Source organism: Hippopotamus amphibius, chromosome 6 (genome assembly GCF_030028045.1).
Source record: "Hippopotamus amphibius kiboko isolate mHipAmp2 chromosome 6, mHipAmp2.hap2, whole genome shotgun sequence".
NCBI lineage: Eukaryota > Metazoa > Chordata > Mammalia > Artiodactyla > Hippopotamidae > Hippopotamus > Hippopotamus amphibius.
In genome coordinates this window covers 104,535,504-104,558,518 of record NC_080191.1, presented here as the reverse complement: position 1 = coordinate 104,558,518, position 23,015 = coordinate 104,535,504, and the positions used below count along the sequence as shown (strand labels likewise).

Here is a 23,015-nt window from a genome sequence, read left to right as displayed (position 1 = left end):
TCTGTAGTCTGATTTCAGTGTCTAGAGAAATGACTAATTTCAAGGACTAATATGTCCTGAAAAAAAGTAATAGTGGTCATAGTGGGCATTCTTGCCTATTTCTGACCGTAGCAGGAATGAATGTTGCATTGAGAGCTATCAGTGGGAGAAAAGATGAAACTGCATAAGATAATGCACTGTTCCAAGGGCTTTGGAGGCACTCTGGGTATTTACATGTATTACCATATATCATTCTCTATAATAGCTTTCTTTCCTTTCATAGCCAAATTTTTTGAAGGAGTTGTCCCCATCTGGAAACTTTTCACCTTCATTTCCTCACCTTCCACTCTCCCTCCTCCAACAACTCTACTCTGATTTCTCCATTGTCAAAAACTAAGGCCATCTTTAAGACTTTTGTGTTATTAAACCTCATGGGGTTTTTTTCCCTTATCTTTGTCTTGCTTTCTTCCTTTTCCTTGCAGTAGCATTCAACATTGCAGACCATGCCTTCTTCTAACTGCTTTTCCTTCTTAGCTTCTGTAAAATCACATTCTTCTGCTTATTCCTTTTCAGTCTTCTAGCTCTTCTTTCTCTACTTGGCTTCTAATGATATGTTCTAGGCCTCTTCTTTTAAAGTTCTATCTTCTTTTTGAATTTAATGTATATTAGCTTTCTAAGCCAACCTATGGCCTACATTTTCATTACCGTTATAAATAAATTATTACGGTTATTCTGAGAGTAACATTGCTAGTCTACACCTGTCTTCTGAGATCAAGATCTACATGTCCACCTGCCTGTCTGGTATCTGTTTCCACTTTGAGATGTCAAATCACTTCACAACAAAAGTTCTAACCCCTCCCTCAAATGCCTCCAGTTTTATTTAAGTGACTAGTATTATGTCTCTGATAGTAAAAGCTGGAAATCTGAGCATCTTCCTTGATCCTTCTTCTTCACTCATTATCCACAGCATTATCAGGCTGTGCTGATTATCTCTCCTCTCTCTCTAGTTGTCTCTAGCGCAAAGGAAAGGGAGACCCAGACTCTTTATCATGAGTAAAGAGTAGAGACATTATACTTGGTAGGGTACATAAAGTGGAGACATACAAGTAACATTAGAAGTAACTAATGGCCACGTTGTCAAGGATACTGATTGCAAAAATACGGAATTTGCGTGGTCATTGGATGCTCATAGGTAAATGAGATCATCGGTTTACTTTTGTAGCACTTAGTAAGATTGAAAACAAGGGAGAGGGACTGCAGAAAATGGGGGACTAATTGGGAAGGTAGCAGTTTTCAGAGCTTTGTTAAGAGGTTATTAAGTACTTATATTGGGACATGATATTGGGGAATAAAAAGATACAAATTTGGTAGATACCACCATGTTATTCAATAAGATGTGACAACAAAGTGGATCTGAAGGTACAAAAGAGAATTATTGAAGACTCGAGATTTCCTTACAGAGTGAAGCTGGTGGAGTAGAAAGTTTTAGAGAAAAATAATGAGTTCTGCATTTGGTGTATTGTCTATAAGGTGCTGATGTGGATTATCAAGTAGAGACATTTAGGGAGTGATTGGACAGTGAGTTGGTTTCTTCTTCAGTGCTGGCTCCATGTGATAGTATAGTGACTGTGCAGAGCGATGCTGAGATGTCATTTGAGGCAGCATCCAGCTAACTGGCAGTGTCTACTTTGGGTGTTACGTACATGCCAGCCGTGGTCTCGTTCTTGAGATCCAGGCCAGGACTAGAGACATGAGGACAGAAAGTGATAGTTGAAGGCATGAAATTTGAATGAGATTGCTAAGCCAAAAAAGTGGGGGGGGGGGGGGGGTAGGGTGAAACAAGAAAGGAATCAGCCAAAAAAAGATCTTGGAGAAACCCCAATACGTTCATAAAGTGGCAGCATCAGAAAAAGGGTCAGAAACTGATGGGTCTGTTGTTGGAAAAAAAGTTATAGAAACAAGGGAAAGAGATCTTAGGGCTACAGAGATATCAAGGAGTATAAGGATGTGGGAAAGGACAGTATGTTTGGAGTTTGAGAATACAATTTCAATAATTTGGAAAGGGCAGAAGTTATATAAAAAGAATTTTGTACTTTTCCAAAGATAATGTTGAAGAAAAATGTCCCATAAGCAAAATAGGAAGAGTTTTTGAAAAGTTAAGTAGGCAAGAAATGCTAGTATTTTTCTAGACTCTGAAAGTTTGTAGAATGTAAGATAAGTGACAAGTTAAAAAATCCATCATGTGTTGGAAACTGAATCAACGATAGAAAGTGAAAAGTGTGGTGAGTAGGCCCTTTTAAATGGAGTAGTGTATGTAAATAGCGGGAACCCTCTGGAAGCATGTAGTGAAACCTTCCAGATTTTCACAGGATACTCAGATGTATGAAGCAAAATGCTGGTAAAGCAAATGGTGAGGAATGAGTGCGGGCATACTACTGCAGGCGGCATGGTGGGCAGGGCCCTGGCCAAGGGCCCTCGTTTCTGACAACTGCAAAGGGATACTTCAGGTAAATGAGGCTATGTTTTACTAAGAATAATGAGCTGTGACTGGTTTATTCGGATATAGGAAAGAAATAGGATATTTTGGAGATATTTTAGAGTATACCTAGAAATACTGACCTACTCTGATGACCTGGCCCAAAACGGCCACTAAAAGGGTATTTTAATTATGGAAGCAATTCGGTATAAGAATAAAAATTGATGAAAACGCAACAGATCTGAGAAAGGAGGTACATTATCTCATTGTTATCAAACTTTAGCACTTAATACATTGTGTACTTCTGGTTGGTGACTCTTAAGGAAGACTTACCCCAATTCTAGAAGACACCAAAAAGGAAAGAGATAATCATGGATTAGGGAAAGTGGACACATTAAATCAAAATCAGAAACCTTACTGTGTATCCAGCAAACTTTCAGAATTCTTCTGTTAAATGTAATAAAGTATTTATAGATTCCCCTTGGATATCTTCAGTGGACCATCATAGCTGGAAAAATAACTCTGTTTCTTCCTTTCTTTATTCATTATGGCTTTTATTTTTTATCTTAATATACTGTCTTGGAGATTTTAGTACAGTTGCTTGTAAAAGTGGTGATAGTAGGCACCTGTCATACTCTTTTGTAAAAGATAGTGCTTCTGATGTGTCACCATTGTGTATTATGCTTGCTGTGGATTTTTGAAAGATTCATTTCTTTAACTTTATCACTTTAAGGTAGCTTACTTGTTTTTTTAGTTAAAATTTGTTTTCGATTTAAAAAACATGAATGGTGTTGAATATTATCAAAATGGTTTTTTCTGAATCTATTGGAATGATGCTGTAGTTTTGCACCTATTGGGTTATGTGATATGCGCTGTTTTAATAACAGGAAACCTCTAATAAACTTCATACAGAAAAAGATTGTTTGTCTGTTCTTCAAGAAATGAGCAGTCTTCTTGCTCCTTGATTACTCTAGGTCCTGTTCTGAATTGTGTAGTTTGTGGTACTGATGGTAGCTCTTCAGAAGTCAGCAGGCATGAGCCAGAGTTGGGGAATAAAAGGGTCAGCTATGAAATTGCTGTACTCTAGCTTTTTTTTTTTTTTTTCCTTTAAGCTCAGTTTTGGTTTCTTTTTCTTCATAATCTCTGATATCTGCGGGTTTCAAATATGGTAAAGAAAACATTTATAGTTAGGTGCAGATGTATTAAGTTATTAACTAGAATGAGTACAGAAAGATTGATAATGTGGATTCTAATTTATATGGACATTCAAGTGAAAGTGTAGCTCATGTGGGAGTGAGGCTGCACACCCCACAGGTCATTATGTAAAACTTTGAAATGGATTAAATTTGTATTCCATTTTTATTTACTATTATTTATGGAGTTTTAAAGTAGTGCACACTAGATGTTATATTGCAGTTTGTATTAATGGGTTATAACAATCTCAATCTAATAATACTCTTTTAAATTTCTTGAAAATAATGACAGCTTTAAAAAATTATTACTCTTTAAATCAATAGTTACCTGACTTTTTAGATCACTTCTCTGGGATAACATCTGTTTATTACTTCCAAAAGATGTTCTGGAAAATACCTGATTTTAATTTAATAGCTATAGCAGCTTTTGCATGGTTAATCATTTTCCCTTGTAAAATGAAATTAACTGTTGGAGGGGAATTTGATTAAGCCATTTCTTCTCAGTTTTCTTCCCTTCCCTATTATGTTGCATAGTATAGCCAGAGGTGGAATTTCCTGTTTTATCTGAAGCTGTTGGTGTGTATTGGGATCCTTCTTTGGGGGTCATAATATGTTTTACTAGTTTTGGGTTATTTGTTATTGTTGTTTTTGTTCAGTATAGAAATTACTCGTTTTTCAAAGTGTATGTATGATTAAAAAAAAAAGGTTTTTAAAATGTGTGAGCTGAACCCTTATAAAGCTTTAGTATTGTAAAGTGCTATATTTAACTTTTCTCTTCTGAAGGACATTCTCACATATTTAATTATATTAAAGCAAACATTTCTTATGGTAATTATTTTAATTTCATTTGTATATTCCAGAAATCATGAAATAAAATTTTATATATAAATTAATAATTACTAATCATAATTTTCCTTATTAAAATGCTGTATCAGCGGGGATATGTGTATAAAAACAGATGATTGAACCTGGTGTACCCCCAAAAAAATAAAAAAAAATAAAAAAAAATGCTGTATCAGTCCCTTATCTTTTGTTATCATTAATTATAATATTCTCATGTTCCATATATCATCAATAACCAAAGATTTGAGTAAAATAATAAAATAAAAATACTTGAGGAAAATTAAACCCTACTAAGAAGCTTATGATTTACTTTATGGGGGAAAAGGCGGGGAGGTGGGCAGTAGGGTAGTGATGGAATTGGAGACCCATTTTTCTTGTGTTCTGGTCTATCATAGTTTAGAAGAGGGGAGACTAACGAGATAAATGGGCCTGGAACTACAGAGCAGGCTTGTATGATATATCATTACTTTCCAGACTGTACTACAGTAGTCACAGTGATCTGGTGAGTGATCTTCATCTGTGTGTGAAAAAGTCTACTCAGTATCGTGAAAACGTCTATTATTACATGCAGCATAAATGTATTTTTTGTATTGCATTGTTGGATGCTAACAAAGCCCCTTGCCCCTCCCTCCTTTTTTTGCTTTACTCACAGAAACCTCACACGACTTGTCTGTTGCAATTGAGTGTGTTAATGTATACATGTTAATATTTACTGTGATGCTTCCCCTAAGTGATACTGATACACTCTACTGATGTTTAATCACAGAAGTTGATAAAATGAACCTCTGTGTATGGTGAACTTTGTTTTCCTACCTGATCACGTTTTCTGGTTACTAAAAGACTGTCGTTTTCCCTTTTAAAAATATTTGGTCTTGTTTTCTGTGTCCAAACTCTTCTTAACATAAGTTAACCTTTGTGGGATGATTAAACTGGGCTGTAAGTTCAGAAAATCATGAGTGCCGTTGAGCAGAATTCTAGTTGCTAAAAATACTAAGTAAACTAGACATGTTTAGTACATGTAGTTCATTTCTGCTAAGACTTGACGTCTTGAGAATTCTGGGATTTTCTGAGGTACAGTCTCCTTAGAGAGTTACAAGTTTGTGTATGTTTGACTTGTGTGGTTTGTAAAAGTATATGATTTTAATTAACTAATAATTGTTGTAGTTTAAGAGCTTCACTCTTTAAAAAAAAATCTAGTTAATGAGTCACTCATCATGCAGACACACTGAGATTGTTAATTACATGAAGCTGGAAAGGCCAGTCCATTAGGAAATGCAGCTCAGCTGCTTTGCGAATAGTTCTTGCTCTGATGAGAGGGTTTTGTATAAGAAGAAAGAGTAGCCCTGAAGAGAACTGTACCAATCTATAGATGGATGTTTTGGGCATGTGGAAGCCTAAGCTGAACTCAGAATATCATGGCTTAGCAAACTAATATAAAGTTATGTTAAATGTTTTCTAGGCAACAAATCTTGGTTAAATAGAACTCAAAATACTAGACTAAGCTACTTAGGGTCAAAATAGAGGAATTGTAGTTAAAAAAAAAAAAAAAAATATATATATATATATATATACACACACATACAGACACACCGCCCCCACAGTATTCTTTGAACGTGGTCTTTATTTTTTTAAATTCTCATCCTTGAGAATTAAAATCTGTTTCCTAAAAGTAATTTATATATAACATAATGTATACATGATGAATCTTATTACCATGTGAGCTCTATTTTCTGGTCAATATTATTCTTTTGTTTTAAGAGCTAGAAAAAGTGTCTTAATCTGAAACTTACTGCCCCATTTTAAATGTGGTCTGAGGAGCTCTGTTAGGTGTCAAAACAAGTCTAGCCCTCTGGCAGGAGTGACAGGTTCTTCATAAGGGAATTCCGGAATTGTCTTTAGGAAGTATTTCAGTAATCTCTTTAGAGTTCTTTTTCCAATCGATTATGTCAGCTTTGAGTGTGGGGTGAAAGAGGCCACAGATTTGAATTTTCTAGAAGTTTTACTATTATTTATTAGTATACTAATTTTCTATTTGAAGTCTTACTCTGGGAGTTACCTGTATTCGTTGTACATTTATATTAATGAGCCTCAAGATGTATTTTGGTTTTGTCTGGCCAACATGCACACTGTTTTTTAGGGATATTTGAGAAGGAATGCCATTAAAAATGTTTGTTTCTCAAATGTCTATCTGTGTATGGTCTATCAAGGATAACATGTTGAAAATGATGTAGGAATTAGTCTTTTAGAAAATTTTATCTTAAACTGATGCCTGTCACATTGAAGCACAGAACTTGGCTAGGTACATTTTCAGAGAGAGCTTTCTTCAAGAGATAATGTCAGAGTGAAAATAAGTGAGAGAAATTGATGCCTGAGCTCCATGAATCACAGATTTCAATATTATGAGCCCATGGTCCATGGTAATAAGAGGCACAAACTTCTTTCTCCCTGGTAGGTTTCCAAGGTATTCCAATGAGATAGGGAGATAAAGGAATCACTTTAATTCACTGCATGATTTTGACTTACATTACTCATAGATAATACTTGAAGGCATTGTGATGGTGTGTAAAGGATAGGCTTGTGGAGTGTCACAGACCTGAGTTTAAATATCACTTATTAACTGTGATATTAAGTAACTTTACTTAACAATGCCTACAATTTCTTCATCTATACAAGTGGGATTAACCATAATAATAAAACTTTTGCATCAAGCTGTTATGGGGATTAAATAAAATGACATTTTCTAAAATACAAAGAAAAGTCTTTTAGGACATCCTCCTCCTACCTCCATTCCCACCCCAAGTACCATGGGCTGAGAAATTATTGTCGTCTGACATTGCTCAGAAGGGCAGTTATAAGTTAAAAAGCACATTTTACATATTGGTAGTCTTTAAATAAGGACATTTCTAAATGCTTTCAATGAAAGATAGTAATATTTCAATGATTATTTATGTTTTAAAAGCAGCAGCAGTTTTAGATTAAGTAACCTAGTCTTTTGGGTATTTTTCCCCCTTCCACAAATGCTACTCTGGGACATGGCCTAGTTTTCACTCACTTATGCAACAAGCGGTCCAGTGCACAGGACTGGGAAGGATGTCTTACTAAGGATTAGGGTTACCAGGCTTTTTTTTTTTTTTTAGCTCTTTATTGGAGTATAATTGCTTTGCACTGTTATGCCAGTTTTTGCTATACAACAAAGTGAATCAGCTGTATTTATACATATATTATCATAACCCCTCCCTCCCACGACTCCTTCCCACCCTCCCTATCCCAGCTCTCTAAGTCATCACCCATCATCGAGTTGACCTCCCTGTGTTATGCAGCATCTTCCCACTAGTCATCTGTTTTACATTTGGTAGTGTATATATGTCAGTGCTACTCTCTCCCTACCAGGCTTTTTGAAGGCTTCAACAAGCCATTTGAAACTCTCCTTGTAGGAGTGTGGTAGCTGACTGTCACCTCTCCCTTCGTTTAACTTGGGTGAGAGAAACAACTGTAAAGATGAACACAGAAGAATTTGAGGATCATTTCTTAAAAGGTGACACTGAGCAATTTTTTTTTAAAGTCTCAAGAGTTGGGTGCTTTTTTTGGGCTCCTTGCCCTTGGAGAGTAATAACCAATTGCCTGAGAGTCTTGCTTAGTTTCTAGTATCCAAAATGGGAAACATTAAAAAAAACTTTATAACCTATTTTGGTTATAAAGCCAAAAATTTTGGTATACTGTATTTATCATATTTATGATTTTCCTCTTTTTATTTCACAATTTATAATTTTATAACCTCATAGAGCATTTTTTCTTATGGGATTTTGAATATTCTTAGTTTTATACATTTTGTTGCAATATAAGACCATAATAATAATTTTGCTTGAAATCTTTAAATATTGTAAAAGTGATTTTGAGGAATACATTTAAAGTTATCCTTCTGAGTAGTAAAAAAAATGGCATTAGTATATAAATTAATTGACTGCTGTTTTATTGAATTATTAGACTGAAAGCACTGATACGCATGTCATCTTCCTGTGTATCTGTTCTGCTGACGTATTAGTTTCAAACCTACTAAACAAGTAACCTAATACAAAATTTAAAATTCAGCTGGGTAATTTATATCAACAAGTAGCTCAAAGTGAGATATTATATGAATTACAGAGACCACACCTTGGCAACATTTTTAAAGAGAGTATTCAATTGAAGATATTTCTAGACTTGCACCAGTGTGTTTAGAACTAAGAAGACTTTCTAAAATAAAATGAAACCTCAGATACTTTAGGAATTAGTGACATGATCTATTTTCTAAACTTCATTTTAGTCCGTGAATTCAGGTTACTTAATGTTACAAAAATGTGCAGAATTAAAACTGAGAATACCATAATCCAAAAAGAAACGTGTACCACAATGTTCATTGCAGGGCTATTTACAGTAGCCAGGACATGGAAGCAACCTAAATGCCCATCAACAGATGAATGGATAAAGAAGATGTGGCACATATGTACCATGGAATATTACTCAGCCATAAAAAGGAATGAAATTGAACTATATGTAATGAGGTGGATAGACCTAGAGACTGTCATACAGAGTGAAGTAAGCCAGAAAGAGAAAAACAAATACCGTATGCTAACTCATATATGTGGAATCTAAAAAAATGGTACTGATGAACCCAGTGACTGGGCAAGAATAAAGATGCAGACGTAGAGAATGGACTTGAGGGCCCTGGGGTGGGGAGGGCGAAGGGGAAGCTGGGACGAAGTGAGACAGTAGCACTGACATATATACACCACCAACTGTAAAATAGATAGCTAGTGGGAAGCTGCTGCATAACACGGGGAGATCAACTTGATGATGGGTGATGACTTAGAGAGCTGGGATAGGGAGGGTGGGAGGGAGTTGCGGGAGGGAGGGGATATGGGGATATATGTATAAATACAGCTGATTCACTTTGGTGTACAGCAAAAACTGGCACAACAGCGTAAAGCAATTATAATCCAATAAACAGCTTAAAAAAATGAAATGAAATTGAGATCTTTCATTTGTTACTTCTTTTGTCCTCAACATCCCTTTTTCAGGAGTGTGAGATACTGAGGTAGGCGTGTATATGAAGTGATATGTAGTATGTGGTTTTTCTCTTATCAGTCTTTCTTCTTATCCCTTTCTCCTCCCACCTATAAAAATTTTTTTTATTCCTTTCATGGCACAAATAATCTAATCTGCCTGCCTGCTAGACTAGAAGCCTCGGAAACAAACTAAACTTTCTCTTCTTCCATTTCTGAGTCTGGGCAGCACCATTTTCCCCACGTTCTTTTGTTGCTCACTCCTCCATTTCTGTAGCTGCTGTGCCAGTTCGCCTGTTAGCACTCTATCCTACTACTGGGATTATCTTTCTAAAATACTTACTAAGTACCTGATAGTTGGTTCAGCTATTTTTCTGTGCTGCTAGTGATTGGCAACATTATCCAGTTCAGGTTTCTTTTATTTCTTTTTGAGAAGGAGCTGATAGGCAGTGAGACCCATAAAGGAAGGGTAGTTTGGTAATGCAGTAAGTGATGGAGCCACAAAGCAGAAAAAATACGTTGTTAAATAATTGAGTCCTTTGTAGAGCTAACTTATGATCTGTTCTCTTCTGGTTTTTTAATTAGTTTTGTGCACTTCTGTTTTCTGAGAACTAAAGCTTCCTCACAATTCTGGAGTAACTTGGGACAGTGACTGCTTTTCATACGCTTTCCTCCAGTGCAGTCAGCTATGGTTTGAGTTTTTCTTTTTGCAGTTTGAACAAGATAAATTACAGTTTTTATTGGATAAAAGGTGACAGGCAGGTGATGTTACAAAAAGGCAATAGATTAAAAAAAAAAAAGGAACTCTGAAACAAATGCAATAACATAAGGGGGAGTAGTTATGAGATGTGGAATAATTTAATAAGTCTGGAGCTGAGAATTTAGAATACAAAATAAAATTATGGATAATGCTTAAAGTTTTAGCCTGTTTAATCTAAAATAATTTCTTCAGAAATCTTATTTTCATCTTAGTTACAGGAACATACTTAAAAGAAGGGAATGCTTTAATAATAAATATGTTTGTATGCTTATCGTACTGTGATGGATGTCTACTTTGAAAAGTCCCATGCCTCATGTCTGCCACAAGAAATGCACAAAAACTAACATGTGCTTAAGGGAATTTTTCATCTCTTGGAGTCAGGTTGAATCTGCAGCTTTCTTAGGGAAACCACAGTTCCGGGAATTTTCTAACTTTTCACAGGCATTTAGACTCGTCTCCAAGATTGAAATGAACCTCGCGTGCCCAAAGTAACTCTCAGAAATGACCCAGCTTCTTTTGGTTTATTTAGAGTGATTGGGACTGATCTGTTTCTTATTTGTAAGCTAATTTGAGCTTGGTGCCAGAGCTTGATCCTAAATGGATCACGATATAGAGAAGAGAGGCTGTGTTGGCAGCAAGAGCAAAATTAGGAGATATAATCCTCAAGTCACAAGAATTTTTCTCTTCTTTAATCGTGCATGCATTGGTTTCTCTTTCGTCTGGAGCTTAGAGTAGTGTGGGATCTAACTTGGTACCAACTGTTTGTGAAAAATGAGCATAACTATTTGAGGGAAGATCATGTTACATATGATTATAAGAATTCTGAGATGAAGAGTGAGTTTGGAAGTGAAGGTATGTTTTATTATGAGGACAACCTAGAAGTATTTCATTTACCATAAAAGTCAAAGAAACAGATTTAGATTGTGTCATTGCTTTTGGGATCATTGGTTATATAAAGGTTTGTAAAATTAGGAAAGTTATGAACAGAGTGAGTCATGATCAGGTATATTACACTTACAATTGCCTTTGAATTGGAGTGGCGTGATGCAGTGGTTAAGATCATATGGCCTGTGAGTTCATATTTCTTGGATTCAGATCCCAGCTTTACCATTTATTAGTGATGAGGTCTTGGGCAAGTTAGTGTCCTTATTAACTGTTTTGTTTGTTTGTTTGTTTTGGTGGGGGGTGGGGTGGAGCTAAGGTGGCATTAAATGAGACACTCCATGTAAATATCAGTATCATGGTAGAGTTGTTGATGTTACTGTCACTAAAGTATCTTTTTAAGCACCTTTGTTATCCTTAGCTTTCTATTTCCTGTCATGGTCATGTAAGTCATGAGGTTAAAAACAAACCTGAGTATTTTCTTTAATTCAGAGGAATACAAGGAGACAGTGCGTAATAAACTTTAAATTTTTAACTGCTCACATTTAGCTTCACATGTAAGCCTTGAAAGAATAACATCCAAGTTGACATTTCAATAGTAAAAAATTAAATTCCGTTAACCATGGGTGGAAGTTTGGAGTTTTAGAATTCATTAGAACCCCTAAGCCTCTGGAATGTTGTTAAGGCAGCCCTGACTCAGTGTGCCCTGCCAGTGGGTCAGGTTAATGGGGGCAGCTGGGGCAGAGACTGGAACGTATACTTCCATAGTGACAGCTGTGGTTCATGTAGAAGGGAAGATGGACATACTTTAATTTTCTAAGTGATCTGAAGTATCTGGAAATACAGTAGACATTTTCTGTCATGAATGCTGCTTTGGTACCAGTGTCTTTTAGCATCCATTGGTATCACTTAGGGTTATATGTAAGCTCTTGCTTCATTTTTTTTTTTTTTTTGAAAGCTGTTACTGTTTTAGGCCCTTTTACATATCTTTAAGATTCTTTACTAATCAACAGTATATTTTATTTAGCCAGTGGTTAACTTGTGCAACAGATTCTTCCTTATGAACCATTCATTTCCCTTAAACATTCCTGTGTCTTTTGACATGTAAATCCCTAAATGACTTAGTTTTAATCACAGGACTAAAATTTGTATTAAGAAAATCAAATTTGGTAGGGATTTTATGTATAGTTAAAACTGCTTTTGTTTAATCATCCCTCTTTCTATTGAAAAGGAACCTTGATAGCAGTTGTTCAGAAACATACTTGAAATTTTTCTATTCAGTTGGGTACAACTTAATTGGACAAAATGAAGTATTATATATGTTCAGCCAACAATTTAAAAATTATGTGCCTGAAAAATGGAAAGTGGTTGTTGGTAGATATCTTTAAGAAGGCTTGAAGCATCATCTCTGCCACTGTTGTATCAGAATCTTTGGGAAGGTCTGCTTGGAAATCTCCATTTTAAGAGGCTTCTTAGGAGATTTTTATGCACACTAAAGTAGCAGACCCACTGCTGAATCTCTACGGACAGCTTTAGGATATCAGCTTCTGCTCTTCTGATGGAAGCTACACTTCCCCAGTTGGGGCAAGAACAGGGGCGAGCTGAGGCAGCTCTTCCCCGTGCCCTGCCGTGCCCCACGTTGGGAAGTTTCCAAAGCTGTCAGTGTCAGTCTTTGTTTTGAGTCCTCTTTCAGGTGACACTCCTGTGGTGTAGGAACATGTCCTGTTAATGGTGATGCCAGACCCAGAGCCTTCATGTATTTTCTTCATAGCAAGGGAGGAATTGCAGGTGAGGAAATGTAAGAGAGCTTAAGTGGTCTTCTGGGGCCAGGATTGAAACTGAGGTTGATTTGATTTTAACACTGACTTTCCTTTCCTTTCCTTTCCCTCTCTCCTTCCTTCCTCCCTCTCCTTCCTATCTCTCCTCCCCCCCCCCCCCCCCCCCCCCAAACCGAGCAGCTTGTGGGATCTTAGTTCCCTGACCAGGGATTTAACCAGGGCCCCTGGCAGTGAAAGCACTGAGTCCTAACCACTGGACTGCCAGGGAATTCCCCCTCCCCCTTTTTTTTTCAGCCTAGACTCTCTCTGATTTACAATATTGTATAAGTGTCAGGTGTACAACGTAGTGATTCATGCTTTTGATAAAGCATAGAGTCTTACACTGTCCTTGCTACCCTCCTTTTTAGTGGAAAGAACCATGGGCTGTGGGTTCAGTTAGCCTTAGGTTGGAAGGATGCCTCTATCACTTACTGGCTTCACTAGCGAGTTTATACATTCCCAAAGTCAGTGTCCTCATCTGAAAAGTAGATGTGATGGTTGTAAAATTCAAGGTTATTGTGAGGATTAATCTACCATATTTTTAGAGTGCTTCAATGTATTTTTATATTTCTGTCCCAGAGTAGGCATTCTAATAAATGATGACTATTATTCCGCAGCGTAAGGTAAGGCAAATGTGCCTTATGGAGATAACCAATTTTAGGCTAAATGAGTTTGTCCAATTATGAAATATATGTTTCCCTATTCCGATGTGGTATGATAGCTAGAAACAAGGAAGGTACTGGATGTGTGAAGGGATTTTCCTCTGGGAGAACAATACAGACCTCTATTTTTTTCCCTAGTACCCATATCCTGGTAAATTCAAATTTATGATACTAGCCCAGACCCTTCCTACAGCTCCAGACCCTTGTAGCTCCAGATGTTTCTACTGAAATGCCTGCCGGAAGTTTCCATCAGCTAACTCCTTAACACGTCCAAGCCTAAACTTGGGCTCTTCCAACACCTGCACCCTTCTGTTGGGGTTCCCTACATCAGTGAATGGAATTGCTCTCCATCTGCATCCTCCACAAAATCTAATCTTTCACCAAATTCTGCTGATTGTAATCCCTTGAGTCTCTTTCTGCCTTCTCTCTTCATCTTCCTCACCGTTACCTTAGTCTGTGCTACTGTCGCCTCACACCTCACTCCTCTCCTGCACCTCTCTTCTCTTTGCCATGATTCAGCCAAATCGGATATTTTTTCAAAATACAATTGATTGCCATACCTTACTTAAAACCCTTTAGGAATTTTGCCTTATTGACTTACTCTGCCTTTTTGTTTCATGTACATTCCCTCTCTAGCTGTGTCTGGCCTCTCTGCTTCTGTTTCAGGGATAAGACTGTGCTTATCCCTGAAGTGCTTTTAGACCTTTGCACTTGATGTGCCCAGAATGGAACACTTTCCATACCTTTCAGATCTCATCTCAAACAGTCTTACTTTAGGTCTTTGCCTCTCTCTGGGAGAAATCGAGTTTCCTGTTATAAAATCTCATGGTGGGGAACTTCCCATATTTTTAATAGCATTTATCTCTGTTTGCAATTATGTATTTGCATGGTTGTTAGATACTGTCTGGTTCTCCAAGTAAAATGTAAGTTCTGTGAGACAACTTAAGGGTCTACAAAGGCCAAGAACAGCCCTTACAGCATATGAGAAATATTAAATGACTGACTGAAGTACACAACTAGACAATTAAAAGACAAAATGATTAATTCTAAAGTGAGATAAGTACACATGAAGTCACAATGTTCGAAGGTTAAACATTGTTACTTGGGAATACACTTGTTATTGTAGCATTGGTTTCATGGGCCTCTAATTTTTCTTTTCTTTCTTTCCCTTCCTTCCTTCCTTCCTTCCTTCCTTCCTTCCTTCCTTCCTTCCTTCCTTCCTTCCTTCCTTCCTTCCTTTCTTTCTTCTTTCTTTTTCTTTCTCTCAAGTTCTTTATTGGAGTATAATTGCTTCACACTGTTGTGCCAGTTTCTGCTGTACAACAAAGTGAATCAGCTGTATTTATACATATATCCCCACATCCCTTCCCTCCCGAGACTCCTTCCCACCCTCCCTATCCCACCTTGCTAAGTCGTCACCCGTCATCACTCTCCTTCCCCCCCAACTCTCTGGGCCTCTAATTTTACTTAAATTAAGACTAGTAGTATTTTGAACTTTGAATTTCTAAGTACAGATTAAGAGCTTCCAGAAATTGATTGTACTTTAATGACATTTAGAGTCAAAACTTTACCTTTTCCTCACATCTGGACAGTATTTGAAGTTTATAGTTTAAAAAAGATATAGTTGGTTGCATACATCTTGATGTTTACTATATAGAATGTATTATGTTATTTGCCTAAAGCATAGAATTTTTAAAATGCTACCAAAGTTTATGAAGACAAGAAATCATAGATGTTATAAAAGGTTTTTTCAGCTATTATAAAAGTTTGAAAAAATGAAGAAGATTAATATAATATTGGAATTGTGTTTTTGTGTTACTTTCTGGTATTTGGACCTTAATTTACTGTATGAGTATTGTTAGCAGATTGAAATGTTCTTGTGAAAACACTTAAGGCTGTAGTATTTTCTTGAAAATTGGTTTAGTGCTGTTGTTTACATTGTAAAATTAGTGATTTCAATAAGATTTTGGTTTCCATCTATCCTGAGTTCTCCCTAGGAGTGCACAACTTCAAAAGTAAAGAGGCACAGTCAGCAGAAAAAAGAGGTGGTCTGAGCATTTATGCGTTAAATATGCATGTTAATTAGGAAAAAAATTAGAAAAATATGAAAACAGATGTTACATAAATTATTGCAGTCCCAGGGCAGCAGTAACTTATACACTGACAATGATTTTTATATGTGCATGTGTATGTCTATTTCTAGATTTCTCAATGTTTATGCAATTCCATAGAGAATAAGTAGAAGAACTGGTTTATCCTTTCAGCGAGACTATGGTAAACATTCCTTCTGCGTGTGGCTTGCTGAGCAAGTCTAGGCATAACATACACTCTTCCTGTACAGATAGCCTTCCATGTTTCCTAATTCTTCCTGAAGTCTTTTCCCATCCTTCTTGATTTCTTTGGTAGTGTGTCAGTGAGTTCTTTCATTGGATATGTCTTGTCAAAACAAGAAAATGAATCGTGATCCCAGCAGTGTAAGAAATGTAAAATTGACTGTGGTGTAAAGTATGTGTTTAGAAACAAAAAAAAATCACAACTACTGAGGACACTGATTTTAGTGTCACTTTTTCTTTGGTTACTGTTGTGCTTTCTGAAGAAATAGCCATCATTCTCTGAATAGTATTGACACAGTAGTATGACAGTCTATACTAAGCATTACGTAAACACACAGTCATCAAATACACATATGTTGGAATAATTGAACGATACTTAAATATGTTTCACTCTAAAGAGACATCCATAATATAAAAATGGTTTATATTTTTACAAGGGAAAGATGAGAAGTTGAGACATGCTTTATTTCAGTGGTGTGGCAATTTTTACTTCAATCGTACAGAAAACCCATGTGACTATATTGCTGTCCAAGGAGCTGCTGACAATATCTGGGTATTTTCCATACACAGATTATATAATTCAGAAACTTGTTTCAACTTTTCAGGTAATATTGAAAGTTAAAATAAGGAAGTGCTCCATCAGAATATAATAAATCATTCTCTTTATCAAACAAAACATGAATTATATTCAGTATAGGGGCATAAGTCAGTTTCTGTATATCTGGAGATCAATGCTACATTCACTTGTAGTCTTTAGAAATCAGACTTTGTTATTTGGTTTTAGTACCATATGATGCTAAAATGTTTTTTAAGTAATTAGTTTCTTTTGAATCCCAGTAGGTTTCAGATACATCTATTACCATCATGTTTTTCAGTTGTGTTTTTGATTTATATTTTATATTATATTACCTAACTACTGTTGTTCTTTTGTACATAGGCTGAGCCACCACTAAGCTGTAACAAGTTATTGGGAGTACAGTAAACTAAAACAGGGTGAAATCTGAAAAAGAGTGATAATAACATGTTTACTAATTTATTATTACTTAGAAGTTCTTTACTAAATTAGGTAGATATTTAAGGAATTCCGTTGTTATTCTTGAGGATTTTATGTGGAGATACATCTATGTCAGGTATGATTTGTGAAAGTATATTGAAGTATATTACTAAAGGTGATAAATGTTTTCCTTTTTCTACAGGCAAAAAGGCTATGGAAATTAATTTTTAATTTACAAATAATATTTACTTGCCACACTGATACATCTGTATTCTAATTTTACATTTTATTAATGCTTTGGAATCCATTTTCAGTGGAATGTTTTTCATATTTGTTTTCAAATGTCAGCTTTCCATTTTTTACTTTATGTGATTTTAATACTTGATATTATTTTACTATGTATTAGAGTAGTGTATTTCTTATTTGAACACTTTCATTTCATTTTAATGAAACAAATGACAACAGGTGATTTGTTTTATATTGAGGTGTTTTAATTTTTTTTTGTATTAATAGCTTTTTATTGTAGGCATTATAAAGTGAGTTTCTTTCTTCCAGGAGTTAAAATAAATGATGGAAAGAGTGATTAATGAGTAAGCTAACATTTGTGCCCTAAGAGCCAAAAATACTATGACATAAATTTTTTCAGCTTGCTTTTTGCGTTGATGGCTTTGGTTTAGGGTTCCTTTGCTTAGGGAGAGGAATATTTGAAAGTGTTTTATTTATTTATTTTTCTAGGTATTTCCTGCAGCTCGGTTGAGGGAGAACTCAGCTGATTTCTATTTCTTGAGTCTTTGCTTCCTATTGGCCAACCAAGACTTTTATTTGGAAAACTCTGTTGTACAGAGTCTGACACCATCTATGAGCTGTAACAAGAGTATGCATTTTCAAGTGTCACTTAGATTTGTGGATCAATAAAGTTTTCCTGAAAGGTAAGCATATATTTATTCAAAATATATATTTGAAAAAGCAGCACTATCAATGTCTGTCTTAGTCTGTTTGGGCTTCTGTAACAAAAATTGCATAGACTGGGTGACTTATAAATAATAAAAATTTGTTTTCCACTGTTTTGGAGACTGGGAAGTCTAAGATCAAGGTGCCAGCAAGTTTGGTGTCTGGTGAAGACCCACTTGCAGCTTCATTGATGGACGTCTTCTTGCTGTGTCTTCACATGGTGGAAGGGATGAGAGAGCTCTCTAGGGTCTGTTTATAAGGGTACTAATCCCATTCATGAGGGCTCCACCCTCATGATCTAATCACCTCCCAAAGGCCTCACTCCTAATACCATTACACCGGGAATTAAGACTTCAGCGTATCAGTTTTGCGGGGTGATAAACATTCATTTCATAATAATACTCTTATTTTAATTAGAGTAATGTGTTTCATAGATTTGTGTACAAAAGATGTGTGTGGTATGTATGTGTGTGTGTATGTGCATGTATATGTGTGTATGTGTATGTGTGTGTTTATACATTTCTGCCAGGCTTAGGTTGCAGGCTCCTTCACGGAATAATATTGCCCTCTACACAGAGTACCCTGATAAGTTTCTTTCCACTAGTGTATCTACCCACCAGCTTCCAATCTTTTCCTTTTCTTCATTGTTTTCCTTCTCTTTTAATTGATTCTGCATAGGGTGTTTAAAAATATTTTCCCACCAGCAGAATTTTAGCACTTTTCTCACTGAATACGTTTTGTATCCATACTCTTTTCCTTTTTCTTCTCTTTCTTTCCTACCTTTCTACCTCCTGACATTCATTAAATTTGTTAAAGGAGTTTCAAAATTAGAATGATTGAACTTGGAGTTGAAGGTATCTCAGATAGGTAGCGTTCACTTTTTTTTTTTAAACCACAACCCATAGTAAGAAATACATTTTATATTTATGAGCCATTTTGCACAGGTATAAATGCACAAATGAAACAAGCAAAAGTTGAAACAGTTCTACCTGGCTGCCTTGAATGTATGCTGTGCTCTATTCTATTACAATTTTTTTTGCATATTCATTAAATACATGCTGATACCAATAATTAAAGTTACTTCCCTGTCCAGTAGTGGATCACCTTTGCAATTTCATAAGCATGCTTTAGATCACTTGTATATTTGTTCATGACTAACTTGTAGGGAAAATAAATGGAATCAAGCAATTTGTTTTCTGTTTCAGTCAAGCTGCCTTTTCTCCTGTCTCCCCTGTGTTTCTCATTTCTGACAATTCATTACAAGCTATCAGATGACTTGGGGAAAGAACTGTGTAACTGCTGGGAAACAATAGAGCACTTGTTGATTCTTCTGCAGTAAAAACACATACCAGTGGTCATGTCTCAAAATATAAAAGGAAGGTACATCTTTTACAGAATCATTCCTTTATAGTAAGGTGTGTATTTCTTTATTCTCTTGTTATTCTTACTATCTGTAAATTGTGTGTGCATGCTGATGCCCTCAAATCATTCTTGGTTTAAAAAATTTTAAACTTCCAAAGTCCTTTATATCAGCAGGGAATAACAGATTTTTTTTCCCAAAGTGGTCTCTTCTAGTGCTCCTTTCCATTTTATTTAACATTTTTCTCCTTTTAATAAACTGCAAACATTTAAAAAGTATAAATGTAATGTTTTATTAGAAGGTTTGGTATATACAGAAAAGTAAAAAGAAAATAAAAATTATCCCTAATTCAGTGTAGCTATAGTAATATTAAGATGAAAGTTTATAGTGATAAACACCTACATTAAGAAAAGAAAGCTTGGACTTCCTAGATGGTGCAGTGGTTAAGAATTCACCTGCCAGTGCAGAGGACATGGGTTCGAGCCATGCTCTGGGAAGATCCCACATGCTGCGGAGCAACTAAGTCCGTGCGCCACAACTATTGATCCTGTGCTCTAGAGCCCATGAGCCACAACTGTTGAGCCTGTGTGCCGCAACTACTGAAACCCACGCACCTAGAGCCTGTGCTCCACAAGAGAAGCCACTGCAATGAGGATCCCATGCACCACAATGAAGGGTAGTCCCCACTCACTGCAACTAGAGAAGGCCTGTGTGCAGCAATGAAGACCCAGTGCAGCCAAGAAACAAATAAAATAAATAAATAAATAAATAAATTTATTTTAAAAAAAGAAAAAAGAAAAGAAAGCTCAAGGATGTCCACTCTCACCACTTTTATTCAGCATAGTTTTGAAAGTTCTAGCCTAAGCAGTCAGAGAATAAAAAGAAATAAAAGGAATCCAAATTAGAAAGGAATAAGTAAAACTGTCACTGTTTGCAGATGACATGATACTATACATAGGAAATCCTAAAGATGCCACAAGAAATTATTATACTAGAGCTTATTAGTGAATTTGATAAAGTTGCAGGATGCAAAATTAATATATAGAAATTATTGTATTTCTATATGCTAACAGCAAACTATCAGAAAGAGAAATTAAGGAAACAGTCCCATTTACCATCACATCAAAAAGAGTAAGATTCCTAGGAATAAACCTAACTAAGGAGGTTAAAGAGCTGTACTAAGAAAACAATAAGATACTGATGAAAGAAATTGACAACACAAACAGATGGAAAGATAAACCTTGTTCTTGGATTGGAAGAATTAATATTGTGAAAATGACCAAATGACCAAGGCAATTTATAGATTCATTGCAATCCCTGTCAAATTGTTTTCAAGAACTTTTATTCAGATATAATTGACATACAATAAACTGAATATATTTAAAGTGTACAATTTGATATTTTTTTCTTATTAGTAATGTATATGCAACAATCCCAATCTCCCAGTTCATCCTCCCCCCCCCACCCCCACCCCCGCTTTCCCTGTTGCTGTCCATATGTTTGTTCTCTACAGCTGTGTCTCTCTTTCTGCCTTGCAACCTGTTTAATCTGTACCATTTTTCTATATTCCACGTATGTGCGTTAATATACAATATTTGTTTTTCTCTTTCTGACTTACTTCACTCTGTATGACGGTCTCTAGGTCCATCCATGTCTCTAAAAATGTCCCAGTTTCATTCCTTTTTATGGCTGAGTAATATTCCATTGTATATATTTACCACATCTTCTTTATCCATTCATCTATTGATGGACATTTAGGTTGCTTCCATGATCTGGCTATTGTAAATAGTGCTGCAGTGAACATTGGGGTACATATGTCTTTTTGAATTATGGTTTTCTCTGGGTTTATGCCCAGTAGTGGGATTGCTGGGTCATATGGCAACTCTATTTTTAGTTTTGCAAGGAACCTCCATACTGTTCTCCGTAGTGGCTGTACCAATTTACATTCCCACCAAGAGTGCAAGAGAGTCCCTTTTCTCCACACCCTCTCCAGCATCTATTGTTTGTAGATTTTCTGATGATGCCCATTCTAACCAATGTGAGGTGATACCTCATTATAATTTTGCTTTGCATTTCTCTAAGAATTAGTGATGTTGAGCAGCTTTTCATGTGCCTCTTGGCCATCCATATGTCTTCTTTGGAGAAATGTCTATTTAGGTCTTCTGCCCATTTTTTGATTGGGTTGTTTGTTTTTTTGATATTGAGCTGCAGCCCTATCAAATTATCATTGGCATTTTTCACAGAACTAGAACAAATAATTTTAAAATTGGTATGGAAACAAAAAAGACCCCAAATAGCCAAAACAAATTTGCGAGAGAAGAAAAACGTTGGAGGAATCATGCTCCATGACTTCTTACTATACTATAAAGCTATGATAATTAAAACAGACACACAGATCAATGGAACTGAATAGAGAACCCAGAAATAAACCCACATACTTATGGTCACTTAATCTATGACAAAGGAGGCACAAATACATAATGGAGAAGAGACAGCCTCTTCATTAAGTGATGCTGAGAAAACTGGACAGCTACATGTGAAAGACTGAAATTAGAACATTCTCTAACACTACACACAAAAATAAACTCAAAATGGATTAAAGACCTAAATGCAAGACTGGATATCATAAAATTCCTAGAGGAAAACGTAGGCAGAACACTCTTTGCCATAAATCGCAACAGTATGTTTTTGGATACACCTCTTAAAACAAAGGAAAGAAAAGCAAAAAGAAAGAAATAGGACCTAATTAAACTTAAAAGTTTTGCATAGCGAAGGAAGCCATCAACAAAATGAAAAGACAACCTACTGAATGGGAGAAGATATTTGCAAATGATATGGCAATTAGGGGTTAATATCCAACATATATAAATAGCTCATACAACTCAATATCAAAAAAACAAACAACTTGAATAAAAAAATAGGGAGATGAACTGAATAGACATTTTTCCAGAGAGGAAATGCAGATGGCCAACAGGCGCATGAAAAGATGCTCAACATTGCTAATCATCAGGGAAATGCAAATCAAAACCACAATGAGATATCACCTCACACCAGTCAGAATGGCTATCATCAAAAAGAACACAAAAAACAAATGTTGGGGAGGATGTGGAGAAAAGGGAACCCTCCCACACTGTTGGTGGGAATGTAAATTTGTGCAACCACTGTGGAAAGCAGTTTGGAGGTTTCTCAGAAAAGCAGAAAAGAAATTACCTTATGGCCAAGTGATTCTATTCCTGGGTATGTATTTTAAAAAAAACAAAACATAATGTGAAAAGAAACACGCACCCAAGTGTTCATGGCAATATTATTTACAGTTGCCAAGGTATGGAAGCAACCTTAATGGAGGGCATTATGCTAAGTAAAATAAGTCAGACGGAGAAAGACAAATACTGTATGATATCAGTTATATGTGAAATCTAAAAAATACAACAAATTAGTGAATAAAACAAAAAGGAAGCAGACTCACAGATATAGAGAACACACTAGTTTTTAGCAGCTGGGAGAGGGAAGAGGGAGAGGCCAATTAAGGGGTAGGAGAAAAAAAAGATTGTTACTGGATTATATGAAATCATGTGTGTGAAACTTGAAAACTGTAAAGCACTATAGAATTTGAAGAATCTATCATTCAGTTATAAAAAGCAAAACTACACACACACACACACACACACACACACACACAAAAGGAAAAGAAAGCTCAAATAAATAACCTGAAATTACATCTTA

At 35.9% G+C, this 23,015-nt stretch overlaps 1 protein-coding gene across 15 annotated transcripts in view; it reads left to right on the top strand.

Moving 5' to 3' along the window:
• TBC1D5 (TBC1 domain family member 5) overlaps nt 1-23,015 on the top strand; it is a 556,466-nt gene that overhangs the window by 119,135 nt on the left and 414,316 nt on the right. For 10 of the 15 annotated variants that reach the window (XM_057739461.1, XM_057739464.1, XM_057739462.1 and 7 more), the window contains one exon: nt 17,717-17,910. The exons of 2 other annotated variants lie outside the window; for them this stretch is intronic. The gene's annotated coding sequence lies outside the window, so the exon portion shown is untranslated. Of the gene's footprint in view, nt 1-12,951; nt 12,974-16,573; nt 16,593-17,716; nt 17,911-23,015 lie in introns of those variants that run through there. 3 more of the 15 variants (XM_057739463.1, XM_057739465.1, XM_057739469.1) reach the window with 3 other exon arrangements.